The 18,960-nt window shown below is 41.4% G+C and overlaps 1 protein-coding gene across 9 annotated transcripts in view; it reads left to right on the top strand.

The window, feature by feature from the left end:
* MYT1L (myelin transcription factor 1 like) overlaps window positions 1-18,960 on the top strand; it is a 380,247-nt gene that overhangs the window by 110,894 nt on the left and 250,393 nt on the right. For all 9 annotated transcript variants that reach the window (XM_073336127.1, XM_073336123.1, XM_073336134.1 and 6 more), the window contains one exon: window positions 86-200. The gene's annotated coding sequence lies outside the window, so the exon portion shown is untranslated. The remainder of the gene's footprint in view (window positions 1-85; window positions 201-18,960) is intronic.

The raw sequence follows: 18,960 nt of genomic DNA on the forward strand, positions 1-18,960 counted from the left end.
AAAACACAAGAGAGTATCTGGTTGTTTTTTTTTTTTTTTTTTAAAGCTTGCTGCCTTTTAGCTGAGTTTTCTTTTTTTCTTTTAGAAAATGAATCTGGAGGAAAATTGGTGAATCCAATCCAGTGGACCTACAAGCACCCTGACGGGCTCAGAGAGCAGAGTCTGGACCAAAGAGCAATTACCCCACCAAACGATTTCAGGTACAATTGACCTAAATATACCACTCTCTTGAGATTAGTGACAAGAGTTCATTTCCTATAGTGCTTTTCCCATTTGCTACTCCCGGTAACCACCGTGATCTTATCTGCCTAGTGCTTCATGACTTCAGGGATGCAGTTAAGAGTTCTGTTGTGCATTCTCTTTAAACAGACAATTCATGCTAAAAAGAGCCATTTGCAGTTAAATTAGGTGATGCATATATTGTTCTTGCTGCTGAAGTTATATAGAGCAGGAAGGAGTGCCTGAATCCTTGCGGACCTGACAGCCATAGAATTCTTTGATCTGTCAAATCAAAAAAGTGGGGCTAGTTATCCTAAAACAGATACAGATTTTAAAAAAAAAATAGAACTGAGGATTCAACTTGCAGCAGTGAATGGTTTGTAGTGTTTGCTAATTGTGTTCTTTTTATATTTATCAAAAGCAACCTTCTTTAATGTCATTTCATTTAGAGCCTTCACACAGTCCATGCAGTTTTCCCATGGAAGCAAAAAGTCAATCCACTCTTCTAGCTTAGTTTATGAATGTACATGGACGCAACTGAACTGAAGTTAAACCCTGGTAATGATACAGTACATTGCAATATTGGCACTTGAGGAGTCAATTTTTAAAAACAGTACCTCTGGACTTGTGCAAGATGCCAAATAAATCATCATTCCCCTGATATGGAATATTGAGAAACATTTGACAATCCCTTTGGAGTTCATTGGGAAAAAGAAAGTTCTAATTATTTTGTCTACAACCTACCCCATTTGTCTTTGTTATTAGTGAAATCCCTAGAGTATATGGAAATTTGAGAGGTTAGTGTCAAGTTCCATGCACTTCAGTTTTTTGAGAGCTGTCTGTTTACAAAGTTTTATAATAGGTCACAATTGTTCTAATTATTTTCTTGTATGTTGGTTATGTTTTCCCAAGAGAACACCACAATACTCTGTTAATAGTGCTTTTCCCAGAGCTGTAAAAGGACCTCCTCCCCCTGGTGTGTGTTAGAGGACTCGCAGTTCACTTGGAAACAAGTGTAAAGTTTATGCTTATAAATTCAGTTGGTTTTGTCTGATGCCAATGGGCAACCCTTGTGAACGTAGGGAAATAGTGCTCTAACAATTGGGCTGAAAGTTATGAGGGGGGTAACCACCTCCTCCTCCACTCTTTTTGTGAGGGTTTAGACTTGGTCTGAGCACACCTACTGGATTGGGCCCCAAAGGGAAGACAGGCGCTGGAAACGCCTACTTCATGAATCCCACTGGGGCTGAGATATGCACTAGGTGTTACGCTATTAAGCAAAATTAGGACAGAGGTGTCTGGGCATGTAGCCGGCAGCTGAAATTTAGAAAACTAGGGACTTTAGGCACCTCCAGGGTTAGGTGGCAGCTGAGTGGACTTAGATACTTAAAGTGGCACTTAAGTGCCTACATCCCTCTTGTGAATCCCACTCTGAGAGACTTACCCAAGGTGAATGGCAGGTGAATGACTTACCCAAGGTGAATATAGTAGGTGAATGGCAGAACTAGGGATAGAATCCACGTTTCCCAATCTACATTGTGGTACCTTACCCACTAGAACAAACTTAAACAGGGTTTATGTTTACAAGAAGGTCCTATTAGTTAGATTAATGTTTTTGAATAAATAAGCAAAGTAGCTGCTCCTCTGTACTGTGCTCTAGCTAGGCTTCAGTTGAAGTATGATCAGCTTTGTACGCCACATTTTAAAAAGATACATGGCTGCAATGGAGGGAGTTTAGAGGAAAGCAACCAACTACCAATAAATAAAGTTTGGAATATAAAAACTTCAGGGAAAGGTTAGGAGAACTGGATTATTTCAGTCTAGAGAAAAGACAAATGAAATCAAAATAGATCATTATTTCTATTAATCAGTGAGGAAAGAACAAACGGTAATGGGATTAAGTTACAGCAAGAAAAATTTAGATTAAATATTGGGGAAAATGTACCTGGTAAATTCTCATGCCATCTATACTGGTGCACTGGGATACACAGCATATCAGAAGGGAAAATTTATCCTTTAGAATGTAACCATAAGAAGAGTCAGGCAGTGGAACAGGCTGCCAAAGAGTGACTAAACTAGTCAAGGCATAACTAAACACTCACTTAGTAAGGATGGGTGAGGGCAGAAGTGCTCTGTAGATTGCAAGTGGTCTGTGTTGTCCTTCGTGGTGGTCTCCTGAATTAAACATTCTGAGAACCAAGCAATGGGAGACTCTGCATTGGAAAGTTTGGTGGGTTCATGAGGGGGGATCTCTCTGTTTCAAAGTGATCCATAGAATAAAAGATCTAGAAAACCACTGGTTTAAGGAACGAAGGACTTAATCCTGCCATAACACCAAGAAGACCTGAAGCAAAGCTCTGTGTGGATTGCAAGCTTCTCTCTCTCTCACCGGCAGGAGTTGGTACCATAAAAGACATTACCTCACCCACCTTGTCTCTATAACTCTAAGGGACAGACTAGATGACTCACAAGCAGTTGCCTCTGGCTCAAATTAGGTTGTATTGAAATATTTACATGTTTTTTTTTCCTCAGAGTGCCCCAGACTTGCTTTCTGCATTTTACAAATGGAGCAGGTTCAGCTTGTCTCTTATTGACTCTGTTATAATTCTACAAGGGCCCAACCTTGCAAAGAACCCCACAAAAATATCAATTATTATATTTTTGCCTGAGTAAGTAGCACTGCAGCAAGACCTGATCTCTGCAGCCTGATCTCTACATCCTCTCTGTACTGCCACGGTGCTACAAAGGGGCTGTTAAGCTACCCTAAATGGGCTGCTGAGGATTTCCTAGAGTGGGAGAATCCCTAGCTGGTTTAGTTAGCTCTGTGCCACTCCCAGCTAGTTCCCAGTGTCCTAGGAAATAAGGGGAAGTAAGTAAGGTGTACCAGGAGTCAGGAGACTAGTCTCCTACTTAAATGACCTGGGTTTAAGTCCCTGTTATGCCACATACTACTTATGAGACCATAGGCAAGTCACTTAGCCTTTCTGTTTCTCAGTTCGCCATTTATAAAATGGGGACAAAAGTGTTTCCCTATTGTGTTGTAAATGTGTATATATGCATTAAGTTATGAAGCATTCAGATATTATGGGGGCAGAGGGCTGAACTGATCCCTAGCTGCCCTGATGATTGGATGGAACACAAAAGTTTAGCCAGCTGCCTTTGCCCCACCTCTCTAGGGAAATGTACCAAACAAAACTCGGACAGACTCAAGGATCACCGCTTTTGACCATATTTTTATCTGTGAGGCCCCTAATTCATGGAGTGCTATATAAATAAATTAATTAATAAAAAATCAAAATGTCAAGATACCATCAATATCATACAGGCTCTTTCAGTCAACTAATTATAAATACATACTGCCATTGGTACTTGACTATACATAAATGTATACATTCTCACTTTGTGGATTCCGTTCTCCTCACTTTGAAGTCAATGGGAATATAGTCAGTTTTCAGTAACTTCAGATATTCCATTCATAAGCCAGTCATCATCATTCTTCACTTCCCTCCTCAGCAGGGATGAATCAATCACACCATGCATGTATATGGATAATGATAGAAAAGTACGGCAGCAGAAATCAAAATATTGCATTGAGTTAGGTTAGCCAGATTCTTGCAAATATACTGTCGCCATGACAGGTTCACATTAGCTGTTGGCAGTATGAGATAAGTCTTCTTAATATGACCTTCTAAAAAAAGTGAGAGTTTAGTAATCAAAACATCACACATTTCTAAATTTAGTATTTATATATAACCACTGTAAATTTTAGTAGAGGAAATCATGATATAAAAATTGTATTTCTTTCTTTCACTAAATTTCATTGGTTGCAAAAATGAGACACCAGGCTCTTTAAATTATAGTTCATAGACACCATCTCTGCTCCCATGGACAGGCATAGCTGTTTAGATCACATGAGCCAGTCAACTGTGATTGATCACAGGCTGCTGCTGCTGTTAGCAGGCTAAGGAGAGCAGTTATGTTGAAGCTAAAAATGTCAGGGAAGGGTCATATATACCAATAAGAATTAGAAAAGAAAATGTTTCTAGTGTTTTCAAGGATATATAGCTCAGCCTGCTAGAAAATATAATCTTTAAATCATCCTGAAAATTGTGTAGGATATAAAATTAAATTAAACCCAATATCAAAGGGTATGTTGCCTCACTGCATCTGGAGATATGTGTAAATTCCCACATATCCAGTTGAGAGCACAGCTCAAGAATATATTTTTAGGAACGCTGATGATGATAGTGCTGATAATTTACACACAACATACGTAGCATACTTTTCAGTGTTTTTTTTTTTTAAAAAGAAGAGATTAAAATGATTTAGGTTAGCCAGATCCATACAGTGTCATAATCTCTGTCCAACTAGCTCTTGCAGCGTGATTAGACAGCATGCATGACACTATCCTCAAAGGACTCTTCTACTTTTATAAACATATTATTTCTATCATATTTATTTTTCAGTGAACAAAAAAGTGCACATTTTAATTGCACTTCAGGTGAACCACCTCATGCTGTATTACTACTGCACCCAATACACTTATTGCAGTCTCAGCAAATAAAACAGGCCTGTTCTAAAATGTAACAAAGTCAAAGGAAAGACTCCCAATGATTTAATGGGCTTTATCAAGGTGTTCAAGGAATGCAGGATCAGGTCCATAATATATTGTTGACACACTATAAAATTCATGTTAGTAGAGTACCTATGAAAAGGCGTCTTGCATCAAGCCAAAATACAATCTGAAATACATTGCAGCTCTTTTAGATGAATCCCAGAGGGAGGAATAAGCTTGTTTTAAAAAAACAAACAAACAAACAACTCGATGCCCTACAAGGAGCTAAAGACACCGGGAATTTATATTTTCAGTGAACCAAAAATAGAATAAGGAATTGACCTTACAACAGATCTATTAAAAACCTAGTGGGCGATGCAAAAAGAAAAGGAGTACTTGAGGCACCTTAGAGACTAACCAATTTATTTGACCATAAGCTTTCATGAGCTACAGCTCACTTCATCGGATGCATGCAATGGAAAATACAGTGGGGAGATTTATATACACAGAGAACATGGAACAATGGGTGTTACCATACACACTATAATGAGAGTGATCAGGTAAAGTGAGCTATCACCAGCAGGAGAGTGGTGGGGGGGCTCTCTTTGTATTGATAATCAAGGTGGGCCATTTCCAGCAGTTAACAAGAATGTCTGATGAAGGGAAGGGGGTGGGGGTGGGGGAATAAACATGGGGAAATAGGTTTCAGAGTAACAGCTGTGTTAGTCTGTATTCGCAAAAAGAAAAGGAGTACTTGTGACACCTTAGAGACTAACCAATTTATTTGAGCATAAGCTTTCGTGAGCTACAGTTCACTTCATCGGATGCATACTGTGGAAACTGCAGAAGACATTATATACACAGAGACCATGAAACAATACCTCCTCCCACCCCACTCTCCTGCTGGTAATAGTCTCTAAGGTGCCACAAGTACTCCTTTTCTTTTTGCGAATACAGACTAACACGGCTGTTACTCTGAAACTAGTGGGGGATGGAATCTTCTTGCAGATCCTCACATTTAGCTGGCACTGGCAGCAAGTTCAATGGCCCTTGCTCTGTCCAAATGAAAGTGTGTTATCCAAATTGGCAAAGTCTCCTCAATCAGTACCCAACAAAGACATAGAATTGTTAAACAATTCAGGCCTAAAACTTCCTTCTACTTTCACAAGCAGAGGAGATTGGGATGAAATAGAATTTTGGAAGAGGGTGCAAAGAGAGAGCTGGGGCTCTGCAGTATCCACATCCGTCCCTGGGATTCCATGAGGAAGTGCTCCACTGTGGTTTGGGGACAGGGACTGAACAAGAGGGGCTGGAGTTTATGCCCAGCATCTCTGAGAAGCACTGTCCCCAGATGACCCCATATGAATTTCCATGTGAATATCCATGCGGGAGTTAAATGTTGCTTGAAATAGCATTAACTCCTGCTGTGGCCCCTCTTTTGGCTGCTAATGAGCAGCCCATTGGAATGCAGCTAGTGGCAGCATGGCTCTAGGAGCCCAGAATGTGGGACAACTCTTACTTTTCAGGGACACTTCTCCTGAGGAGCTCCTGGATCTACCATACTGGGAGGCTTAACACTCTCCACCCGCCCCACCCCATCCATGCCATAGTCCCAGAATCCACTGACTTTTAACTAATCACATTACTAGCTTTTAAGTACAATATCTCATATGGTCTGCATGTGCCTCCTAAACAATTTCACTAACGTAGCTTTCTGGTTTCCTCTCTCAGTCCCAAATCCCTGCAAGTAACTACAGAAATAAAGAAAACGAGAATTAATTTACACTAGTACAATAATATAAAATTGGTTTGTCTTCATCATTATTATTCGCATTGGAGTTTTACTCGGACACCAGAAGGACAGTGCTGTGCCAAGTGTGAACAAACGGGTCTCATAAACCAGATATCTGTTCAGCTTCTTTGCTGTGGTCCTTTGTTTCACTTATCTACCAACTGATACAATGGGTGACCAGGAGAAGAAGAAGGTTTGTTTACTTGCTAAATTAAATCTAAAACTAACAAGTGAAGGCCTGTATAAAATACTTGAAGATAAAATTAGTTTTTTACACATACAGGAGAAAAAAAAAGATTTGCGAAACCCCAGAACTCTACAAACCAACCAGCCTTTGTCAGTTTCCTACTTGGGACTCTGGGTAGCACAGGAATGACAGCCTGGAGTAAGCAGCTTGGCAGTGAGGCTAGAAAGTGCCAAAACATGCTGTTTCATGACCCACTGTAAAGATGCCAAAAATAATCTCAAACATACTTTATTAAACAAATGCAGAAAACCAGCATTTGTAAATATGGGAGGCAGCATTGTCTCAGGTGAGCAGGAAACTTAAAGCCAGGCCACTTGGGTTCTAATCTCTGCTATGCCACAAAATTGTTGTGTTGATGTGGACAAATTGCTTTGGCCAAGATCCATATTTAGGCATCTGAATAAATGGCCTGATTTCCACAAGTACCTACCACTCACAACTCCCATTGATTCCACTTATTTAAATGAGGATTTAGGTACTTAACATTAGACACCCTAGTTGCTTGCAGATGCTGGCCTTAATTTCTCTGTGCCTCACTTTCCTGATCAGGCAAATAATAAGTATAATACATATCCACTTTTATTTAAAGTGCTTTGAAATCATTGTATGAAAAGTGCTATTTAAGTTCAAAGTAGCTAATTTTATCCTACTGTTAAGGGTAAAGGCAAATTCACAGTGCTGGAGCATGTTTGTTTCTTTAGTCTGAAAGCAATTTGCTATAGATACAGTGTGATTCAGATGTCTGTGTAAATCAATTGTATTTAGCTTTAAAGATAGTGATACTGGAAGTGTGCTAAGTGAACTAGAACTTCCAGAATGCACTGCAAAATTATCAGGATCACTGGGGCACGATTGCTACTGTGTGTTTAGTCCGTAAAGTACGATTAGTGAAATAAAATATGTGGCTGAAACGGAAATGTAAAGGCAGAGGAATGGGAATAAGAAAACAGGTATGAAGTTTTATTCCGAGTTAAGTATATTATTTAAATTTGAAATCCCTTTGACACAGTGGCTCTTTTGCATATCTTCTATTGAGTGTGTTATTGTTTGAGATAGTTAAAAGTTGCTAAGAAGCAAGGGGCTGCAGATATGACAGAGGAGTGATGAAATCCAAAGAAGATATGCAGAAATCCAAAGAAAAGCCAGTGTGAAAAAAAAATTAGGGTGAAAACATATTGCTATGGCAACCAGTATTTTTTGCTTAAAAGTGAATATGAAAACAAAGCCGATGTATCCCCAGTTTAAAAGGCAACATACAGTACATGATGCAAACAGATGAGACAACAATTTAACCTTCTGGAGTCTGTGGACATCTGTATACAGTATGTGCTCCCATGCAGCCTCTCAGCTGGCTCTGTGGAAAATGTCAGTGTTCTTTACATGAATAAGAGATGGAAAAGCTTTGTAATATTAGGTCACTCTGCCCATCCCTCCATGAGCAAGATACATACTTTGCTGCCCTTATGCACATTTTTATATGCGGTGTTGTTGTAGCCATGTAGGTCCCAAAATATTAGAGAGGCAAGGTGGGTGAGGTAATATATTTTATTGGACCAACTTTTGTTGATGAGAAAGATGAGGTTTTGAGCTTTCACAGAGATGTGACACTTTGAGTTATTTTTCCAGATCTGAAAAAGAGCTCTGTGTAAGCTTGAAAGCTTGTCTCTCTCACTAACAGACATTGATCCAATCAAAGATATTACCTCACCCACCTTGACTCTTTTATGCACATTTGTCCATTTAAACTAAAATTGAAAAACAATCTTTTACAATTTATATTTACCTCAAACATGACTAAACAACAAAGTTAAAAGCGCAGTTAAACACAATTTAAAAACTGGAAGTTAAATTCTACTGAGGAAAATAGAAAGGAGCATAAACTCTGGCAAGTCAAGTGTAAAAGTATAATTAGGCAGGCCAAAAAAGAATTGGAAGAGCAAATAGCCAGACTTAATAAAACTAACAGCAAAAAAAAATTTCAAGTACAGCTGAAGCAGGAAGCCTACCAAACAATCAGTGAGGCCACTGGACAACAGAGGTACTAAAGAAGCACTCAAGGAAGATAAGGTCATTGCGGAGAAGCTAAATTAATTATTTGAATCAGTGTTCACTGCAGAGAATGTGAGGGATATTCCCACACCTGAGCCATTCTCTGAAGATGACAAAATCTGAGGAAATGTCTCTGATGGAGGTGTCTGTAGAGGAGGTTTTGGAACAAACTGATAAATTAAACAGAATAAGTCACCAGGACCTGATGTTACTCACCCAAGAATTCTGAAGGAACTCAAATATCAAATTGCAGAACTAATAAGTGTGGTATGTAACCTATTATTTAAATCAGCTTCTGTATCAGATGACTGAAGGATAACTAATGTGACACCATTTTTTAAAAAAAGCTCCAGAGGTGATCCCTGCAATTACAGGCTGGTAAGCCTGACTTCAGTACCAGACAAAGTGGCTGAAACTAGAGTAAAGACCAGAATTATCAGACACATAGATGAACATGATTTGTTGGGGAAGAGTCAACATGTTTTTTGTAAAGGGAAATCAGGCCTTACCAATAGATTAGAATTCTTTGAGGGGGTCAACAAACATATGGGCAAGGATAGTCCAGTGTACTTGGACTTTCAGAAAGCCTTTGATTAGGTCCCTCACCAAAGACTCTTAAGCAAACTAAGCAGTCATGGGATATGAGGAAAGATCTTCCAGGAATCAGTAACTGGTTAAAAGACCGGAAACAAAAGGTAGGAATAAATGGTCAGTTTTCAGAATAGAGAGAGGTAAATAGCAGGTTCCCCCAAAGATCTGTACTGGGGCCAGTGCTGTTCAATATATTCATAAATGAACTGGAAAAAGGGGTGGCAAAATTTGCATATGTTACAAAATTATTCAAGGTAGAAGTAAATTACTTAAAGCAGACTGAAGAGTTATAAAGGGATCTCCCAGGGGTGAAAGTAATATAAAATTCTTACCGGTGTGGGGGTCCAGAGAGGGCCCCCAAAGGGGCAAGGCCTTGGGCTGAAGAAAGTGAAAGTGAATAAGGAAGTGTTATTTACTCCTTCACATAATACAAGAACCAGGGGGTCACACAATGAAATTAATAGGCAGCAGGTTTAAAACAAACAAAAGGAAGTACTTCTTCACACAATGCACAGTCAACCCGAGGGCCTCATTTCCAGGGATGTTGTCAAGGCTAAAACTACAAGAGGGTTAAAAAAAGAACTACATAAGTTCATGGAGGATAGGTACATCAATGGCTATTAGCCAAGATGGCCAGGAATGCAACCCTGTACTCTGGGTGTCCCTAGCCTCTGATTGCCAGAAGCTGGGAGTTGACGACAGGCGATGGCTCACTCAGTGATGGCTTGTTCTGTTCATTCCCTCTGAAGTACCTGGCATTGGTCACTGTTGGATGATAGGATATTAGACTAGATGGACCACTGGTCTGACCCAGTATGGCCATTCTTAGAGAAACATTCTAGGGAATCTCATTGGCCAGGTACTCAGACTGTGTATATCACTGTACCTCTGACTTCAAAGGAGCTACACTGATTTATTTATGTTGAGAATCTGGCCCAGTTCTTTTTGAAAATGAATGTAAACACTTGCAAAAGAAGTCACTCTGACACCTTTGAGTTGTGGGGGGGGCCCCACGGGGCGCTCTGTTTATCCACATAACAAATACATCCTGGTAAGATGCCTGAACTCTGATTCAAATGGATCACCACAAGGCATTTCCAAATGCCAGACCATATTCTTGGACAGTTGTTTTTGTCATGTTGGACTTCTGTAAATTGGGGTGAAACCACAACTTCATTTTACATAGGCCATTAAATGGTTTTCTGATGGTAATGGAGTTACCTGGGTTCGACTTGAGCCAGCGTCCTAGGGTATGTCTTCACTACAGAGTTAGCCCAGGCTCTCACCCAGGTATGTGCTTTCCCCCAGGCTAGCTGGGATGGCTGGAGGTATGAATTAGAGCCCAGGTTCCAATTTCATTTGGGCTGGTAACCTGCCCACATTGCAGTGAGGAATCAGGCTAAATCACTTGAGTGCTAATAGTCTTCCTGTGCATTCCCACTATTCCCCCAACCCATGTGCACAGAAAGAAAGACAGCTTCTCCCACAATTCAATGAGAGAGAATTATAGAGCAACTCAGCTTGCTGCAGAACAGAGAACCATGGGATGTGCCCCTAGAAGTCCTAGTGATACAGATGGGGGAGCGCAGTAGCAGCAAGGACACGTCACTTGGGTATGGCTTTGCAGTTTGGCTGCTTACACCTGGGCTAGGCTAAATAAGGTACTTAGACCTGGATGTTGCTCACTCTGCAGCAGAACACTAGACCACGACCTCTTCTTCTTCAAGAGGCCCATAAAGGGACAGCATAGCCTCCAACATGGATGGAACTGTCCTGAAAAAGCAAGTAGTACCATCAGTAAGGCAGTAATTAACACCGTCTCTTTATAGGCTGTGGCGACTCTAATAAACCTGAAAACTGCCTTTGACTAGTAAGCACCTGTGGGAAAACGATGAAGAACCACTTCTTGGTCTAACCTGGCAGTGAATTCCTTTTTTGGATCTCCAGAGGACAGCCTGAGTTATAGGATTCTGGATGGGCCATTGAATTTTTGGCCTCTAGTAGAGTTAACACCACATGCACCCCTCCACACAACTAGCTGAGAGCACTTAGAAGAAAGAGGGAAGCTCTGACAGTTTGCTTTAGGTGAAGAAAACACAAGCCCCAAAGATAGGAGTGCTTCATCAGAGGGTGCGACTGTGATGTGGTTTGTGAACTGAGGGTCACGTGGTCTCGATGACCTTTTTTTTTGTCCAGCAGAAAGAAATGCCCAAATTCAGTTCTCAGCACGGGAGTATAGTATTTTGGATAACTGTTGTAACCTACCTGTAGAACCATGCCACACCCAAGAACCCGAAGCCAAGCAGTGGGAGGTGGAAACAGACCCGTCTGCAGAAAGAGATGGGTGGCTTGACTGCGCTTGGATCCCCCAGATGCAGAAAATTTCCAGTTTGGAGAATGAGCAGAAAGAGTTTGCATAGGTGGCTGGCAGAAGAGAAGAACCTCTCAACCAGATGAACAGAAAAGCAGAACTGTGCTGAAGTGAAGATGCAAGAGGAGGCAAAGATCGCCTTCTTAAACAGAACTCTGGTGGAGGAAGCTCTTGAGCAGAAGATGGAGCTGCAGCAGTTCAATAAACAACAATAGAGGTTGTGGACCTAGTGAGTCCCAAGGACAACACTGGGGAAAGCATTTATGAGATGGAGAAGTCCAGATTTGCCCTGGAACAGCAGGTAGAGCAGATGAAACAGAAGATGGATCCTGAGGCCAGCCAGTTGACAGAGCTTGATGAGGAGGAATGTAGCTGTGTGCCCTGCTGCAGGAATAAGAGAGTCAGAGAAAAAGGGGGCCTGCCCAGCAGATGACCAACGCTGAAAGGATCCTCAGTGAGAAGTTAGCTGCCTGTGGTGATGTGTCTCAGCTGAAGACAAAGGTAGAAATAGAGCTGTAAACTCAGGCAGAGGGGATCAAGCAGCAGCAGAAGTTGGCCCAGAAGGTAGCAGGTCATCTTTGAAAGCAGGTCAAGAACAGCCAGTAGGTTGTGGAGATTGTTCAGTGAATGTGACTATCTGTATCCTGCAGCATAAACAGAGGCTGCATACAAAACAGAATCTGCAGTTATGGCAATGTTCATGTAGGTAGCCACGAAACCAATGCTTTAATAAACAGAAAGGCCTGATTGACTTGGCCAATAAGGATTTGCTGCTTCTGAGAGAGCCAAACACCAAGGCCTGTAAGAAAAGAACAATCTAGCCGAGGAAAAGCACCACTTAGATTTCCAGGTGGCTATAATGGATGATGATGAATAGGAAGAACTTTGTATCCAACTTAGAACATACAAGGAACATGGGCAGAAAGGTCACAGTATGCCAGCTTGGAAGTAGGCTGGAGGAATTGTGAACAGAGAGTTGGGATACACAAGATAGATGGAAAATATGAGGCTCTTGCAGGTAACAGAGAACCTGTCCAATGTTTATTAGGGTAGTGCCTAGGGAAAAGGAATAGATGTCCATTCAGGTCTAATTTTAAAGCCCAACCAGAACCTGATTAGCCCACAGGTTACCCAAGACCGAGAGCGTCAAGTCATTTTCAGACCCAACCTGACTTGAAAGCTACATTTCCTCCATAGCCTGTGTCAGCACTGCCACTGCTGCCTTGTCCTTGAGTTTCAGCCTGGTGGGGCTGAGTATGCTTCCCAGGAGCTGGGCTTGCAATACATCTCTGGCCGCCTCCTGCCCATGGGCTCAGCATCGGTGTGGCTGCATGCCCTGCTCCTGCCAGCCACTGCTGCCTCCTGGCACTGTGTGGTGTGGAGTGCGAGGCACTGCGACTCCTCAGCACACAGTGCAGCAAGGTGGTGTTGGCTGAAAGGAGTGGGCCATGCAGTTGTGCCAAACCCACGGGCAGGAGCAGGTGAGCAGAGACGACCCAACCCAAACCTGAAAGCATCAGGTTGTTTTCAGACCCTAATACTTGTATTCGGATCCCATTGGGTTTGGGTCAGGTTGCGAGGCTCCACTAGGGACCAAATGAGAATGGGGCCCCAGTGTGCTAGGCACTGTACAAACATGTAATAACACAGAATTAACAATCTAATAGCACAGACACAGATGAGGTGAAAGGGGTAGAACACACAAGCAGAGTGAACGATGTGATGGCTACAAAGATCATGTTAGTTCCATGATTTACTTATCTGTTTTTTGGGTGGGTTTTGGGCTTGTCTACTCTTAAAGCCCTTCAGTGGAGACATTACTCACACTGATGGAAGGGGTTCTCCGGTTGGCATAGGTAATCCACTTCCCCAAGAGGCGGTAGCTAGTCTGACAGAAGAATTCTTCCATCAGCCTAGTGCTGTCTACTTGGGGAATTAGACTGGTTTAACAATGCTGCTCAGGAGAGTGGATTTTTCACACCCCTGACTGATGTAGTTAAACCAACCTAATTTTCTAGTGTAGACCACACCTTGGTTAGGTGGGGATAAGCTAAACAAAAAGATAAGGGAATGGAGAGGCAGGGCAGCTCAGGCTGAGATGAAGAGTCTGTGTGGGAGGGGGCACAATGGTGGGGGAGCGCATGCAGCCTGTCAGCACAGGGCCAGAGAAAGTCCAGTCAAATCTGTAGAAAATACTTCAGTGACATCACCAGTGTCCCTGGGTCCCTGCATGAGCTGATTCTGCAGCTGCTCCTGCTGGCTTGAGTGAATGTCTGTCTGGCACCTCCCTACATTTTCTGTCCCCGAGGCCACATGGCTGGGGAAAGAGGAGATGCTATATTGGTCCTAATGCCCCCACAGGGGTTCTCCTTGCACAGTTCTGGGTCCAGGGGTTTGGAGGCCCTGGCTGGGCCCCATTTTATCCTCTTCCCCTATCCCTCCACAATGCAGCAATACCTGCTTTAACTACCGCTGTTGCTGATCCTGAGTGATATCAAGTGGAGTGCCCCAAGGGTCGGTCCTGGGGCCAGTTTTGTTCAATATCTTCATAAATGATCTGGAGGATGGCGTGGATTCCACCCTCAGCAAATTTACAGATGACACTAAACTGGGAGGAGAGGTAGATACGCTGGAGGGTAGGGGTAGAATACAGAGGGTTGGGCCAAAAGAAATCTGATGAGGTTCAACAAGGACAAGTGCAGAGTCCTGCACTTAGGATGGAAGAATCCCATGCACTGCTACAGACTAGGGACTGAGTGGCTAGGAAGCAGTTCTGCAAAAAAAGGACCTAGGGGTTACAGTGGACAAGAAGCTGGATATGAGTCAACAGTGTGGCCTTGTTGCCAAGAAGGCCAGTGGCATTTTGGGCTGTATAAGTAGGGGCATTGCCCGCAGATTGAGGGACGTGATCGTTCCCCTCTAGGTGAGGCCTCATCTGGAGTACTGTGTCCAGTTTTGGGCCCCACACTACAAGAAGGATGTGGAAAATTGGAAAATGTCCAGTGGAGGGCAACAAAAATGATTAGGGGACTGGAACACGTAACTTATGAGGAGAGGCTGAGGGAACTGGGATTGTTTAGTCTGTGGAAGAGAAGACTGAGGGGGGGATTTGATAGCTGCTTTCAACTACCTGAAAGGGGGTTCCAAAGAGGATGGATCTAGACTGTTCTCAATGGTAGCTGATGACAGAACAAGGAGTAATGGTCTCAAGTTGCAGTGGGGGTGGTTTAGGTTGGATATTACGAAAAACTTTTTCACTAGGAGTGTGGTGAAGTACTGGAATGCGTTACCTAGGGAGGTGGTGGAATCGCCTTCCTTTGAAGTTTTTAAGGTCAGACTTGACAAAGCCTTGGCTGAGATGATTTAGTTGGGGATTGGTCCTGCTTTGAGCAGGGGGATCGACTAGATAACCTCCTGAGGTCCCTTCCAACCCTGATATTCTATGATTCTATGATCCTACCAGCTTCTTCTGAACTGCTGTTTACCCTGAAAGGGATGGAATTTACCTGGTATAGGTTAAGGGCTAAAGCCACACCTGACAATGGAAAGAAGGTAAGCCACTGTGACACAAAAGAAATCTGAGGCAGGGGCCACAGAACGATAGGATGAGGTAAGAGCTGTGTCAGTAGGCTTATAAAAACATATTTGTAGTTACTTCCAGAATTCAAGATGACAGTATATAAATATACTGTCATGTGAAGAAAGCTTACTTTATTCATTATTTTAAATGTGTAACAAATACAAAGAGCAATGGTAGCTTGTCTGTCAGACTTTTGGTTTTTTTTTTAGTTAATCTTTCAGGACAAAATACACTGTGGAATTTTGCTGAGATTAAATCTAACATGATGCAATCTATATTGGGCCAAACCTGAATTGTTCAAAAGCAAGCGCACATGCACCCAAAGAAAATGTTTGATATTGATTAATCTAGTGTATAGTTTGATTCCTGTTTGTTTTGCCTCAACATCCCTCAAGGTGTCCTTGATTATTTGTCTGTCTCAGCACCATTCTCCAACTGTCTCATGGTAAAAAGGCCTAAGACTGGTTGCTTGGATTCAAACCTTGCAGACTTCCCTCTTGTGACATCACTCTCTATTAGCAAAACTGCAATTTCTCTGACTGGAGCATGTTAGACTAAAGTAATTCTTCCCAGTCCTTCCCCTCCCAAATTTGGAAAGTTTTATGAGCCTGGGCAATACTCTGCTTGGTAAGAAGATCAATCATGACACCTCCTGTAATGCATTCAGTGAGATAAATGTTTGAACTAAGGGCCAGATTTCAAAAGTATTTAAGCAGCTAAAGATGCAAATAAGTCCTGGGTGGGATTTACAAAAGCAGCCAATCAGTTAAGGTGGCTAACTCCCATTGAAATATCAGCGGGAGTTCAGCGCCTAACTTGCTTAGGCATCTTGTAAACCCTACTCTGCACCTATTTATATCTTTAAGCACCTAAATGCCTTTGTACATCTGACCCTTAGTCTAATATTTAAAACTGATTATTTTAAGCCAAGGAAATTTTGGGTTCTTTAATAGTCACTTATGAAAATTGGTAATTTTTTAGCTGGACAACCCCTATGATGAGATAAATTTTCCATAGACTTCTTGAAGACTTTTGCAGATAAATTAATCATTCACGCCCCTTCAAAAATTTAATTTTTAAAATTTAGATTCAGCTCTCTTCCCTTGTCTATTCATAAGGCTTGCATAGTGGGAGTACCTAGAAAAGATCTCAATTTTTTTCAATATCCCCCAGTCTATCTTGCTAAACAACAGTAATGTGAAACATATTGGCTAGGCTGTAGGATAAAATTTTTCCTGGCTTCACTAATCCAGGCCCATCCAAACTAATTTTGGGTAGCAAAGCCACATGCAATCCTTGGAATCTTATTAAATATAAATCAGCATGCCAGTAACAAAACTGTAGAAGCACTGGTCATATTCATGAGGAGGACCACATGGAGTGGCTTTTAGGTTTGGAGAAAATGGACTAAAGGACAAATGTGACATTGTGTAAAATTGCTTCATAGGCTCCCCCCAACCCCCATCAGAGGAAAATGCTTGTTCTCTCTCTTCACATTGATGAGGTAATTGATGAAGCTGTCCATTTTTCACTTGCTTTTTGATTCAGTTATTAGTGTGGCCTGACTTTCAGAGGTGGTGAGCAATTTATTGAAGTTAATGGAAGTAAGTTGTGCCCCATACTTCTGAAAAATCAGACCATAAATTCCTTGCTAATCTTACTTAGTTTGCAAGTCATTGTTGTTTAATTAATTCAATAGGAAGCACAATGTCTTGATATATATGGATGTTCTTTCTGCTTAACCAGTCTATCTGTTCCTAAACCTATGACAGTACAGGAAAATCTGGATACAAACTATATTTAACGTATAAACAAGTTGTCTTTCGAATTGATTCTGGATGGATAAAATACAGGGTGCTTGAAATTAAATATTCTATCAAATCTTACAGGGATCTTAAACTACTGAATATTAAACACAAAATATCTACATTTAAAAAAAAAATTAAGCTTGCAAAGTCCAAGCACTCTAAAGTCAGGAAATGCCATAATTAAGGGTGCCTATGTTGCCTATTTTGTCCTCTTGTGCATGTGCATTATGATACAGTCTTTAAAGACATGATCACATACTATTTTTGTGACCGAACCACCGGCCTTATTCAGTGCACAGGATGGTTCCGCTCTGGGGATGAATCAAGGTTGTGTAGTGAAGGAGACTTGTCTGTAGGACCTCTGCTTCATTTGTTGCAGAAGCTGAAGGATGTGTAGTGAAGGAGGCAGAGGATTGCAGGAAGAGAAAGGATAGTCTCTTGGGAAAGGCAATGGACAACTGGGTTCCATCTCTGCCTCTGCCACAAAATTTCTGTTCTAGTTGTGGAGAAAAAAATTGAAAACATGAACCCTTAAGGCTCAAAAACTCAGAGTAAATTACATTTCCTTTTTTCTTTCTTTTTTTTAATCTCATGATTTTTAGGATCTGACTCATGATTTTGAAAACTTGGGTTTGGAAATACTGCCGAAGCCCACCTACCAAAATCAATAGGAGCTTCACTTATATAGTTGAGATCAGAATTTTCCCCTTACATTTAAGGTGCAAGGTACAAGGATCCTCCTTACCATCACTTGTATGGCCCATGTGAAGGTCTGGCAGAGTTGACATTCCTTTGTCACACCTCCTCTTAGTCGGGGCTAGCCCTGACAGGCTCTTTCTAGTCCATAAGGTACTTGAATATTCTTTTTTGTTTTTGGGGGGAAGGTGGGGTTGGGTATTTTTGTTTTTTTGTTTGTTTGTTTGTTTTTTCTTTTTAAAAGCCTCACACCTAATTTTGGCCATTTGACCTGAGTCTAGAAAGATGATTGCTCTGATTAAGAATGATGGACCTGATGCTGCAACTGTTACTCATGTGAGTAGCTTTTCATTGGCTGTTCCATTAATCAGTGCCAAGGAACCTCTGAAATTCAGCAAGATCTCTCTTTGTATTTCCTGAAGACTTGGAAGACAGAAATATATTTCCACTTCATAGTGTAGCTATAGGATGCTTTGGGGTTAAATAACATTTTTGATGGACGATCTGTTTTGTTTGAGCGATGCATACATCTGTACTTGTGTTGCACACAAACTAAACTTAAGTTGGAGACAATAAAATGAAACACACACCCACATACATTTGGTTTTACCTTCATTCAGAGGGACTATAGTGGTTGTGTTTTATTGGAGACATTTTCCATACAATGCATGCCTTTCGCTGTTCATGTATATGTAGGTATTTAAACTTTTGCAAGGCAATTAATCTTTCTTAGTCTGATGCAGTGAGAATGATTCCCTTGCGTGATCAGGAGTCAGGCATTGATTACTGTGTTGTGAAGGGCAGAAGCTGCTAACTTCAGAAAACTGCCCTTTAAACTAAATAAACATGCTAGAGAATATGTAAGGTGGCATTTTAATAACTAATCTGTGTGCCATTCATTTAAGGTGATCATGAGCTAATGGGAGATCATCAAAAAGAAATCTCCGCTATACTACTATTGTTCAGACTCTGTTTTACAACTTTACTTTACAACAAAATTTACTTTTAAATATTGAGTCAGTAAAATACTTGCTGATATTCTATCTGCAGTT

This window comes from Lepidochelys kempii, chromosome 3, assembly GCF_965140265.1.
Source record: "Lepidochelys kempii isolate rLepKem1 chromosome 3, rLepKem1.hap2, whole genome shotgun sequence".
Classification (NCBI taxonomy): Eukaryota; Metazoa; Chordata; order Testudines; family Cheloniidae; genus Lepidochelys; species Lepidochelys kempii.